The 12,265-nt window shown below is 36.4% G+C and overlaps 1 protein-coding gene across 12 annotated transcripts in view; it reads left to right on the plus strand.

Moving 5' to 3' along the window:
• The window catches only part of PDE4D (phosphodiesterase 4D), a 1,377,381-nt gene that overhangs the window by 1,329,493 nt on the left and 35,623 nt on the right, over positions 1–12,265 (plus strand). The window lies entirely within an intron of this gene.

Below are 12,265 nucleotides of genomic sequence, written 5' to 3' on the forward strand. Positions count from 1 at the left end.
TGCGAAACAATGTGGGATTGCTGAGGACATTTCCACTCTTTTGTACAGAATTTGCAAAGCTAAAATACCTTTTTAGACTGTTTTTAATGCAGAATAGTTTCACAGTGTTTTTGGTTACCTTTCTCTCAAGGAAAGTAAATTGAGAATGTGAAGAGGGCAGGACAGGAGTCTAAGCCTCAGGGCTTTTAAAAATTATGCGTTAGAGGGGCACCTGGGTAGCTCAGGCTGTTGAGCATCTGAACCTTGATTTTGGCTCAGGTCATGATCCCACAATTGTGAAATCAAGCCTCTCTTCAGGCACCACTCTCAACAGAGAGTCTGCTTCAGATTCTCTATCTCCCTCTGCCCCTCTCCAACTCTAAAATAAATAAATAAATCCTAAAAAAAAAAAAAAATTCTGCTATTCTGCTATGGAACCCTGTCACTTTATCCTCTTGTGACCTAGTAATACATATTCCAGCAGGCCTTCATTGTGAGTGCAGAGATGTTTAAAGGACAGAACAAAAACATTTTGATTTCCTCCTAAAATACGCCATTATAAAAGTATATTTTGTTTCGCCTCTCTAATTCTGGGGCAGTTTCAAGGCTTGGCACTGCTGGAAACTGCCGTGCTTCAAGCTGCAAGTCTCTTGAAGTTAGGATTCAAGCATCCTTCCAAGAGACTTCAGGTTTTTCTTTAGTTCATTCCAGATAAACATAAGCCAGCTTTGCAAATGTGGTCATGACTTTTTTATGGAATTTATTTTGTCTGTTTACTTATTAACCATCACTCCTATCATGTTTCTGTTGCCTATAAAGTAATTGCTTTTCTGAGGTGCTTGTCCTTACTTCTTCCCCTGTCTGCTCCCCCTGGTGCTTTTTAATAGTCAGTGCATACATACAGTAATACTAGAGCTTTCTGTGAGTGCTGGTATTGTCTCTTCTGGACAAAACGGGTGCTGAATATAGAATGTTCATAGGAGTGGTTAAATCCTAAACTATTTCAGCATTACACGGATATAACTCTCAGAACAAAAATAAATGCTTGACTTTTGCCAAGAAGGAATCTGTAGTTGGAAAAGTGTTTTAATTTTATGAAGAACACATGAAAAATAACACATTTTCTACATTAAGATATTAAAATTTATTGATAAGTCATAAGAGAATTGTTAAGAGTTAACATGACTAAAGGGAAAACCTTAAGTTTTCAAAGAAAATGTCTTCTATAACTGTGGAAATTCGACTTACTGATGTTTTGAGCTTGCTGCCTGCTTTTTCCTCCACTTAGTGAAATAGATTTGGCAAAGATTTAAGTGCCTTAAAGTTAATATGGAGAGTTGGGAATGCTTGATTTTATGATCACCATTAGGGAAAAAAGTACTTTTACCTTTTCTGCTTTTATTTTAACTAATAATAGAAAGCAGGAAATACTTTTAATGAAAATTTTCATTTTTTTATTGACTAGTAAAACCTTGACTTTAATTTAAACACATCTTAATTTGTCTCTACTGTCATCGACTCAGTTCTCATGTCAGTATTTAGTGGCAGGAAGCTTCAATATCCCTAACATTTAATTATCCAAAACCTCTAATTTTGGGGATTCAATAAATTAATCATTAATAGAGAAATCACTTTCAGTTATTACATTTTTATTTCATTATAGAATAGTGGTGACTTTGGCCTGAAAGCATAATGAACTATGTCCTTTTTTTTTTTTTTTTATAAGAAGCTTGACAGGATAAAATAGTACTTTTCCAAATGCTGTGAACAAATTAAACAAACTTTTCCCCCCAGATAACAAGGATAATAGATAATGCTGTTGTTCAATTTAAGATTTCAGTGATAGTCACATACATTGTAGCTATTACTCAAGATATGTATATATGGCAGATGTAAAGTGTTGATAATGTCATGATTTTCAGATTATCCCTAAAGTATGTAGAAGCTGATTTTATCTTTATTAGAAAGAGACCAACCCTTTACAACTGCAAATAGCTAGGGTTTATTTTGTGATGATCTAGCTCTGCTAGGGTGGTAGAACTGTACATGATACTCGTGGTAGTTTAATTGGCCGTATCAGTCTGAGATCTTTCTAGGAAATAGATGAGTAGCCTTTTATTTTGATATTCACACTCGTCTTAAAAGACATTTTAGGAATGTATTTTCTTTATTCACTCTAACTGGGAATGGTGAGGGGATATTTGCTTAAGCATCAAACAATTCTGTGTTTGTTAGGAAATTAGTTACATTGGATTCCCAAGTGTAGTAGTAGTAATGGGTATATGACTCTTTAAAAGAATATTTTTAATAAAGTGCTTTTCATTATTATTGTTTAGTATTCTGAACTTTTGGTTGTTGGTTTGGCCACACTTTTTGTATATGATGAGGATAAGTGAAATTTACTCCTTGGCTTGACAATATACACCAGCAATGCTTATGACAGCTTTGTAGAGTGCAAAGAGTATAGTTGTTTGGTCTGTTTTTTGTTTGTTTGGTCAGGCTGACTTGGTTTCAAATCAGATCAGCTCTGCTGCTTCTGACCTAATATTTGAGACAACAGGGGTTACCTCTCTAATTCTCAATTTCCTCATTATAAAGGGAGATAGTAAAAAGAGGAGATAAAATTGAAAGATTGGGGATCCCTGGGTGGCGCAGCGGTTTAGCCCCTGCCTTTGTCTCAGGGCGGGATCCTGGAGACCCGGGATAGAATCACACGTCGGGCTCCCGGTGCATGGAGCCCGCTTCTTCCTCTGCCTATGTCTCTGCCTCTCTCTCTCTCTCTGTGTGACTATCGTAAATAAAAAAAAAAAAAAATTAAAAAAATATAAAAAAAATTGAAAGATTGTTGAGTTCATTAGCTATAATGTATGCAAAGTTCATTTGGCACATAGTGCATACTCAGTGCTCAGTAAATGACATGTAATTTATTCTATGCCTAGGATATACTGACAGAGATCAAGAAAAACCCTTGGATATACTTCTTGCAATGTAAGAACATAATATTTCTTAGAAGAAAAGCATAATCTTTGTATTCTGCAGCAAATAAGTTAGATTAGTATGGCTCAAACTTTGTAGTTTTTGTCTGTATCCTATATGCTATATGTTGAGAGTTTTTATTTAAAGTATTTTTTTAAATGTATACCTATCAGATGGCTTCATCTTAAGTAAGGATATTTGAAATCATGGATTTAGTGTCTTATATTTTTTCTAATATACATTTTAAAAATATACTTTAAAAATTAATATGTAACAAAGTGAGAATATGTTCATCCATATACCACCTTGAAGCCTTTTTTAAAAAAAAAAATTATTTATTTATTCATGAGAGACATAGACAGAGGGAGAAGCAGGCTCCATGCAAGGAGCCTGATGCAGGACTCAAGTCCAGAACCCCAGGATCACACCCTGAGCCAAAGGCAGATGCTCAACCTCTGAGCCACCCAGGCGTCCCACACTGTGAAGCCTTTTGCTTACCACTCACAGATACTGAATATACTTTTGGATATATTAAACCAGTAGCAAGATCAATTTTAGGAGTCATTTTTATTTAGAAAAATATGTTTATTTTAAACAACGTATGGTTTTCTTTCTCTGCCATTAATGAAACCTCTCCACTGGAGGAGAAAATGTCAGATTTTGCCAGCAGAAATCTCGCATTCAGTAGACATTCATCCCTCAGGCAGTATGGTCTGGATTTGCAGTACTTTTCTGTAGCCTGACTGTCTGAGTTGGATTCTCTCTCTGCCCTTTGCTAGATGTAGATTGGACAGCTTACCTTCTGTGCCTCAGTTTTCTCATCTGTTAAATAGTTGCTATGACGATTTCATAAATTAAAAGACAGTAATTGTCTGGACAGAGTTAAGAACATAGAAGTTCTGTAATGTTACGTCCTTTATTTCCATCCATAAGAAAGACGGGATACTGTCTTTCTTTTATTACTTTGTGAAGTGAGGGCTAGAGAAGGTGTTTGTTTGCCATCCTGATAATCTGTACTTCTAATGAGCTTTTAAGAGGCAATAGTGGCCTAGCAATATTGAGGTAAACCGAAGAATACTGTTGGAATGTTTCACTGGCTCTTCTCCCACTCACTGACTTTTCAAGGAGTTTAACTCTATTTTATTTGTGTAATTTTATGCTAAAGTTCATCAAACTGACCTAAAGTTTTATCAGAATATCTAAAACTTCTTGAGATGTTTCTGGGAAAAACATAAAACAGTAGAGAATAGTCCACCCAGTTTTTATCAGAAATGAATACATCCCTATTGTTCCTGTGAATGAGACTGCAAGTAACCCAGGCACAGAATCTCTTATTAATATTTAATGTTAAGAAAATCCTATTAAGGCCCTAGCCTCCCATTGCACCTCTCAACATCTTAACCCTCTAGTACGTGCATAAATATAACCTTATTCTGTCAACTGAGAAGGCCTAAAGAAACAACACCGCGGTAGAAATGAACACACCCAACACCCTCATCTTGGTTTCTAATGCCATTCTCCAAAGGAACCAGGACTCCCTGGAAAAATCCCTGATTCTAGAAATGGGGCAGGAAATGAGGCAGGAGCATATTGTAGTGACAGAAAGTAAGGGAGCACTCCAGCAGAACCCCACTTTGATGGGAACATATGAGAGGGACACAAGAGCAAAGTAAAAGTGCTTCCAGTTACTGAAGCTAGAACTGCTTGATCAAGAAAATAAACTAATATTGGATTAAAACCCAAAATAAAAAATACCCTTGTGTTAATATTGATAGAATTTATTGAATAACTAAATAAATAGAAAATAGACAAATCTCCTATGCACAGAATTTTACATCACTTATGTAGTCTGCTCTCAAGGAAGGAGAGCAAAACAGTCCCATCCTGAAGTGTGGGGTGTACATATTGACTTCTTTCCAAAAAACCAATATGGAAAGAGGAAAAAAAATTACTCTATGGTAGAGAAACCGGACATAAACACACTACCTCGATCTGACTAGCTAGATTGTCAAAGTCAACATCAACAGTGATATGCCAGGTTGTAGTATATACCCTTGATATACTCTGATGAAAATGATTCTTTACATCTGTGATCTTCCTACCAAAAACATATAACCCCACTCTAATCATGAGGAAAAAAAAAAACATAATTTCTAGCTAAAGAACATTCTACAAAATATCTGACTAGTTCTCCTCAGAACTGTCAAGGTTAACAAAAAAAAAAAAAAACAAGGAATATCAGAGAAACTGTCACAAGCTAAATGTGACACAAGATCTTGGATAGGATCCTGGACCAGCATTAGGTGAAAACTAAGAAAATCTGAATAAAGGTATGGACTGCAGTTAATAATAATGCATCAGTGTTAATTACACAATTGTGACAAATGTATCATTTGTATCATAACCTACAAATGTAGTGTTAATAAGGGGAAACTGGGTATGGAGCACACAAAAACTCTCTGTACTTGTCTTCACAATTTTTTTTTTTTTTTTTTGTGGAAAGCTAAAACTTTTCTAAACTTAAAAAAAAAAAAATTATTAAACGAATCTTAACCGTCCTTTAAGGCCTATTTGGAATGCTCTCTCCTCTGCAAAGTTTCTTCTGTCCTCTCCTGCCATATCTCCCAGTGTAGCCTCCCCTGTTTGGGTGTCATGTCTTTCTCCTTTGACCTTCTACAGGACTTTATTTGTAGTGCTCTGGACTCTATTGTATTTTTTTTCTTTATTTTACTGGTATTTTGTTGTACACTTGTTTGTTAGTCTTACTCATTTTTCTAGCACCCATAGCATTGGACACAAGCCCTATAAATGTAGGTGCTCAGTAAATATTGGATGAATTGTATGAATGGTATTATGGTCCTTGCAATGCAGCTATCATGGTTTTTGTCCTCATATTATAGGATAATTACTGATCAATCTCAGGGACTAAGAGTAATTTTACTCTTTTAGTCCTAAAAGCCCTCAGAGTTCCTTTATGGGTAATAGCTTCAGTTTTACCATTTGTCACACCCTTTGCAAGGACGTTACTGAACATTTGGTCAAAGAACTGAAGAAATTTTCCTGTCTAAAGCTGTTTGAGTCCAAACTTAAATTAATACAATGAAAATATAATCTGTTCCTGCCTACCCCACAATTTTTGGTAGTTTTGGTAGAATTTAACATGATCAGTATTTGAAATCATTATTATTATTGTTACCTATTATCCATCTCAGACTGAAGCTTTATGTTTTAAAACTAACAAAGTTAAAAATGAAGCCCAAACTTGTCCACGTGCACCTAAACAACTAGAAATCTCCTGACTTCCTATGTAGTTCATTTTCTGGAAGGTCTCAGCATCGTTTGGGGAGATATATGGAGCCTTTACTTTAAATCATATTCATACTTGAGGGAGGAAGATCATACGTCTTTTTATTTGACTGTGTTAATGGACTACAAGCCATATTTCTGATAAGTGTATGGGTTTAATAACTGTTTTAATACATAAACAGTGAGTTTTCTACCCAGCCACTAGGAGTATTGATGAGGCCTTCTTTGTGGCTTCTATCTCTAACCTAGTGTGTATCAATATATCATTTTGTATTTGGTCACAAGAATTAGTTCCAGATGCATGATGTTGGTAAATGTAAATGCCATTTCTCATCTTGGATTGATAGGATCAGAGTCTGTACATTATGGTTGATGCTTTGCAAGAAAGGTGGGTTTTTTCTTTGCTAAGAATCCTGATCATTTCCACTTAAGAGTCTCGGTTCTGCTTATACATTTATGTCTCAGAAATTTTAGCATAGTTGATGCTCAGATTAGTCTCTTCTCATTTAGATTAAAATTTTATAGTGCTCAGACAAAAGCCATACAGGCCATATTGATGGCTGTTAAACTGTTCTCTCTCCTCCATACCTACTTTGGCAACAGCATTCTCATATAAGTTTGTTCCAACTAAAAACGACGTTTCTGAGTACTTTCTCTGCTAGCCTGGGAAGAAAGGATGTGTTTGTTGGCTTTGCCTCTTTGTGTTCTGTGCAGTTTTACCCAGGGTGTGCTTGGTTTCCGTCAGCATCTCTGGTCTGCTGTGCTGTAATCCCTAGAGTGGCAGCCTCTGGCTTTTATTACTGGCAAGCAGTGTGCTGTGCAGACATAGGCACCATAATAGGAAACACCTCAGCCTGTCATAAACAGATCTAGAGAGTAGAAGGCACAGGCCTGACAGGGACGTGTCCATAGCAACCAGGCAAAGATGAGCAAGGCTGCCACCATGGCGTAAGTGCAGGCTGATACCTGTCTTCTTCATTTCAGAAAAGAATCGGCTGATTTTAAGGCTGCTTGCCATTGTTGGCATAGCATGTTTTTATTGCTTGGTTTTTGTGTTAGACGTAAATATGAATAAAGACATCTTAAATAATACTCTCCAAAATATTTTGAGAGAATATATCAGAGTGTTTTCCTTTTGTTTTTCTCCTTTAATTTCACCTGACATCCAGTGCAAATCCATGTGGGAGAAAGAACAGACATTTCATGGAGTGGGAAATTATTAAAAAATATTTACAAAAATCAAATGACGATGTGTCTATTTAAAGAATCGTAAATAATTCTGATTATACAGAATTACAAAGAAAAGAGCATTTCTTAGTAAGTTGATTTTCCGTTGTTTATGTCTTTTACATCAAGTTCAGGTTTTAGAAAAGGGGTACATTCTTTGACCAAGAAAGTTTCTATTTTATGTTTGCTCATTTTTTTTCCCAAGCTTCAGAAAAATAACGAACTACGACTTAATAATGGGCTCTGTCACAAGAACTTAGGAAGATAAATTTCAGATTTGGAAGGGCTTTACTAGTTTTCAATAAAGAGATAAAATGCTGTCATGGGTGCTTTACATATATGTTAGGTGTCATTTCCTTATTTGTAAGGCAACTTTGTTTCACAAAAGAGGTTAAAGGCTACAAGGAATGAAAAAACTATAATTCTGTTAAAAGAGTATACAGAAATTAGGTTTAGGAGAAATGAAGTTTTGAACTTTTTTTTTGAGAGATTTGCTCAAAGGATTTCATAAAACTACTGATTTCAAATATTCAGTAGATATTTGCTGATTTGTTCCTACCCCTTTTAAAATAAGCACTGATCCTCTTGTACTTTTTTTATTTTGAATATTTCAAATCTGTCTCAACAATATGCTCTGATAAGAATGAGACTAATTAACATTATCTTAGGCATAAACTTTGATTTCGTTATTTGTTTTCTTAATCATATATTCTCAGCATGGTCCTTGAGATCTCCATAAAGATAAATGATAGTTAGGTTTCAAGAAATCCTAGCAATGTTTTACTAGAAATATCCTAATTTCTTTACTATCTACATCAGGAAAATATTAGTTTTTCTCCTGGAAGATATTGTTTGGGCCTAAATCTTAATTTTTCTCTACAGTGTTAATGAGCAGTAAAAATGATAAAAGGGTACATAGTAGAAGAGACAAATAGAAAACTTGCATCATTACAGATGAAAGCAAATTGTTCTATCAAAAGTAAAACTTGGGCAGCCCGGGTGGCTCAGTGGTTTAGCGCCACCTTCAGCCCAGGTTGTGATCCTGGAGTCCCAGGATCGAGTCCCACATTGGGCTCCCTGCCTGGAGCCTGCTTCTCCCTCTGCCTGTGTCTCTGCCTCTCTCTCTGTGTGTGTCTCTCATGAATGAATGAATGAATGAATGAATGAATAAATAAATAAATAAATAAATAAATAAATAAATAAATAAATAAAATCTTTTAAAAAAAAAAGTAAAACTGCGGAAAGATTAATTACTTTTTGCCCCTTAGCTTTCTTTTCAGTGTAACAGTTTAATATCCCTTTGTTATGTGTGAGAATTCTTTGACTACATGTGGTCAGGAAACGCTGGTATGTAACTTTCTAATATAAGGCATGCTTCTGGTGTTCTCTCATACTTCAAACCTTAAATTTCTAACTTAGTCCCAAAAATGGTACACTATATGCCAAAACAAGTTGTCTCAATTTTAAAGATGCGAACTGAGGCTCAGTTAGACTTGTGTGAGATCCATGAGCTTCTTAGTATAAAGATATAAAGATAATTATTTTTCTGAATGTAGCATCTAGGGGGAAGTTGGGGAAATAGAAAAGCAAGTGTTTTTTCTGAAGCTAATTTTCAAAATATGTCCTCATATAATTTTTTACTAAGTACTGGATTCCAAAATAGCAAGAAAGGTTTCAGCAAAATCTAATTCCTAGAGAAGAATCCTATAGGGCAATTTATTCTGCTTCCCTTGTTCTCTGTGTCATGTCATATTGGGTAGACAGGACCTAGTTTCCTGCTCCTAGGAAGCAGGATGAATTGGTGAGACAGAGAGCTTGTTAGGTTGGGAGTGAACCTAGCAGGCAGGTAGTTAACAGGGCACAGATATCAAATGAAGGGTAATGGGGTCCATGGGATTAGAAGACCAATTAGCAAAAGGAGATCTGAGACCCTGAGCTGGCAAAGGATTTGGAGAGGATGTGGGTACAACTGGATGGGATAAAGCTTGAATAATGGTGGGGAGTGTGACCGCAGAAGGTATAGGATAAACTCCGGGAAGGCCTAAGCAGATGTCAGGATTTTTAAAATGATCTGTTACTGTGAGGTTGCCTTGGAGTCTGTTTTCTTGGGGCAAAATGGAGGGGAGTGAAGAAAGACTCATGGATAGAGTGAGGAGTGAAGATTGAAGGAAGGAAAGAGAAAGACCTGACTTTTCAGACAGTGAAATGAGGAAGAGGAGGTATGGAAGAAGGAGTAATCTCTGACCGAGCTCACCCAGGATCAGGGCTTTCCTTGGCTACAGGCAGACTGATGAACGAGTTCATGTTCCTGCTTCCTTCCCCCTGGAGGGTGAAATCTGGTTGGAATGAACCTTTGGGACAGACTTGAAGAAAAAAAGAAATTCAGATGGGTCAGAGTGAGGGTGTGAATGTTTAAGGGAGAACAGTCAGCTGTGGGGATAGGGATTGGGGCAAATGACTGGAGAGGGCAAATTCACAGATGAAGTGCGTTGCATGAGGCTAGAGTCGTTTTTAGCATCAATAGCTGGCATCCTCTCCTTCACCTGTTGCCTCCTTGAGTCATAGCCCAGTAGCAGCATGGGTGGATTGTCACATCCAATGCTGGGCCATCCCCTAAGGAACTGACTGCCTGGGAGTGAGGACATGAGACAACAAAGTACAAGCTGGAACAGGGTGAAGAGAGACTGTGTCAAAATAAGTATAGATTAGTTCAGTCTAGTATACTGTAAGTTATTAGATGCCAAAAGAGAACAGAATAGCAGGTGACAGTATGACCCCTCATCTTTAAAATTCTGCTGTAAATCTCCTACTAAATTCCAGTGAGCTTAGCAATTCCTCTTCTGTATTACCCCACACTAGAGTTGTGACCTTGGATAATAGCTTCAACTTCTCTGAACCTATTTTCTCTGTAAATCAGGACTAAAAAAATCTTATCTCAGAAGCTTGTTGTATGAATTAGATGAAAACCTACCTAAACGTATGTATGGAGTGGTACACACACGTTATAGGGTCATAAAGTGGCTTATCTTTAGTAGGGGATGGGGATTGGAACTATTAATAAACTTAAAAGGTGAACTTTGTATGCTGCCATATAGGTAACCCAATGCAACTGGAGCTTGAATCAACAGGCCTGGGCGAAAGAGCTCACAGTGTGCCTTTGAAATCCTGATACCCAGTCATGGTGATTTATGGGACCTCACTAGCTTGCATATGTGATGGCCCACTGAATTTGTTTACTTTAGTTTTAGCTCAGTTACCTAGCACTCTGTGATAGCATATTTTTATTTACACACTCACCACTTAATTATAATTACCTTGAAAGAATATGTATGAAGGCAGCCATGAAAGAAACTTTTATGAGAGCTGTGAAGAGTCTCCTATAGATCTTCATTCCACTGTGTCTAAAAATTGGTGCAGCGCTTATGCTTTACTTCTTCCTCACTTTGGAAGACCTTCAATACCCCTCCGAATGATTTTTGTGATTCTGTGAAATACTGAGATTATGATTATTAACAAAAGTGTCAAATATCAATCATATCAGGTAACTAGGTGTCTCTTCTTGGGGAAAATAGAAACAGGAACCAAAAATAGACTCTTTAATCATTGCACGGATTTAAAATGACAATCTAGCTGTGAAACAGAGGAGTGGATGAAATCACCTTGAACCTAGTTTCAGCCCATGATGGAGTCTTAGTCATAGATCACAGCAGAGAGAGAACAAATTCCCCAGCCATGTAGTTGTTCTAAGAGTTGAAAATGAGTCAACGAATAGGTGATTGATCCCTTTCCATTTTCTACTTACTCTCAGCCATTTTGCAGAGAAATCAAACTTTGGTATGATTACTAAAAGTTGTATTTTTTCTTCTTTTTTTAATTCAAAACATCCTTAGAGGTAAAAGAGATTTGTGAGATCAGCCTATTCACCTCCTTAATTTTAAGATGTAACAAGGTACAGGAAAGTTGAAGTGACCTGGAACAAAATAGTACTTTATTATTTTTTTGTCAAGGCTTTTATTACTGTGGCAAACAAAAATTTTTTGTTGCCAAACTTTTGAATGAAATGTTAGGTTTTTATTATATGTTTGATCCTTAACCATTTTCTAGACCAGATACCATTTTCATGTGGCAAATACATCATTAGGAAGGTTTTTTATTTGTTTTGTTTTGTTTTGTTTTTGCTGTTTTGTACCAATTGTTTCGGATAATCACAGTCTGGTATTTAGGCTTTCACTAATGGGTTTTTATTTTTGCCTGGTTACTGTAGGACGTGTGTCTGCTCCAAAGATCTTTAGAGACAAAATGAGATTTTTGTATGTGTGTTTTTATTCAGATAGATAGTAGATAGATAGGGAAAGAAAGAAAGAAGAAAGTTATGTAGATACACATACTGAAAATATAACTAGTCATATAACTAAACCTGTTGTGTGTTAATGTATAATAGAGTAGTGTATGGTATTCTGGTCCTGTAGAGAAGTTTAAAATGAATTCAACCCTGAAGACCAAAATGATTGGGAAGCATCCCAGAAAAAAGTGTTACCTAAGTTAGATTTTGAACATGGAGGATTCATATGGGTTGCTAATAAAGGAAGAGATGGTTTTACAGGAGTTAGATGAGACAGGGTAGGATGGGGTACTACTATAGACTTCACTTTATTGTGTGTTTGTGGGAGTGGGCAAGTAGTGGGTGATTTGTGAGAATGAGACTGCCTAGAACAGAAAATCTAATGCTGGGAACAGAGGCAGATCTGAGAAATGTGAACATGGGGCCACAGTGAAG

This window comes from Nyctereutes procyonoides, unplaced genomic scaffold (genome assembly GCF_905146905.1).
Source record: "Nyctereutes procyonoides isolate TBG_1078 unplaced genomic scaffold, NYPRO_anot_genome, whole genome shotgun sequence".
NCBI lineage: Eukaryota > Metazoa > Chordata > Mammalia > Carnivora > Canidae > Nyctereutes > Nyctereutes procyonoides.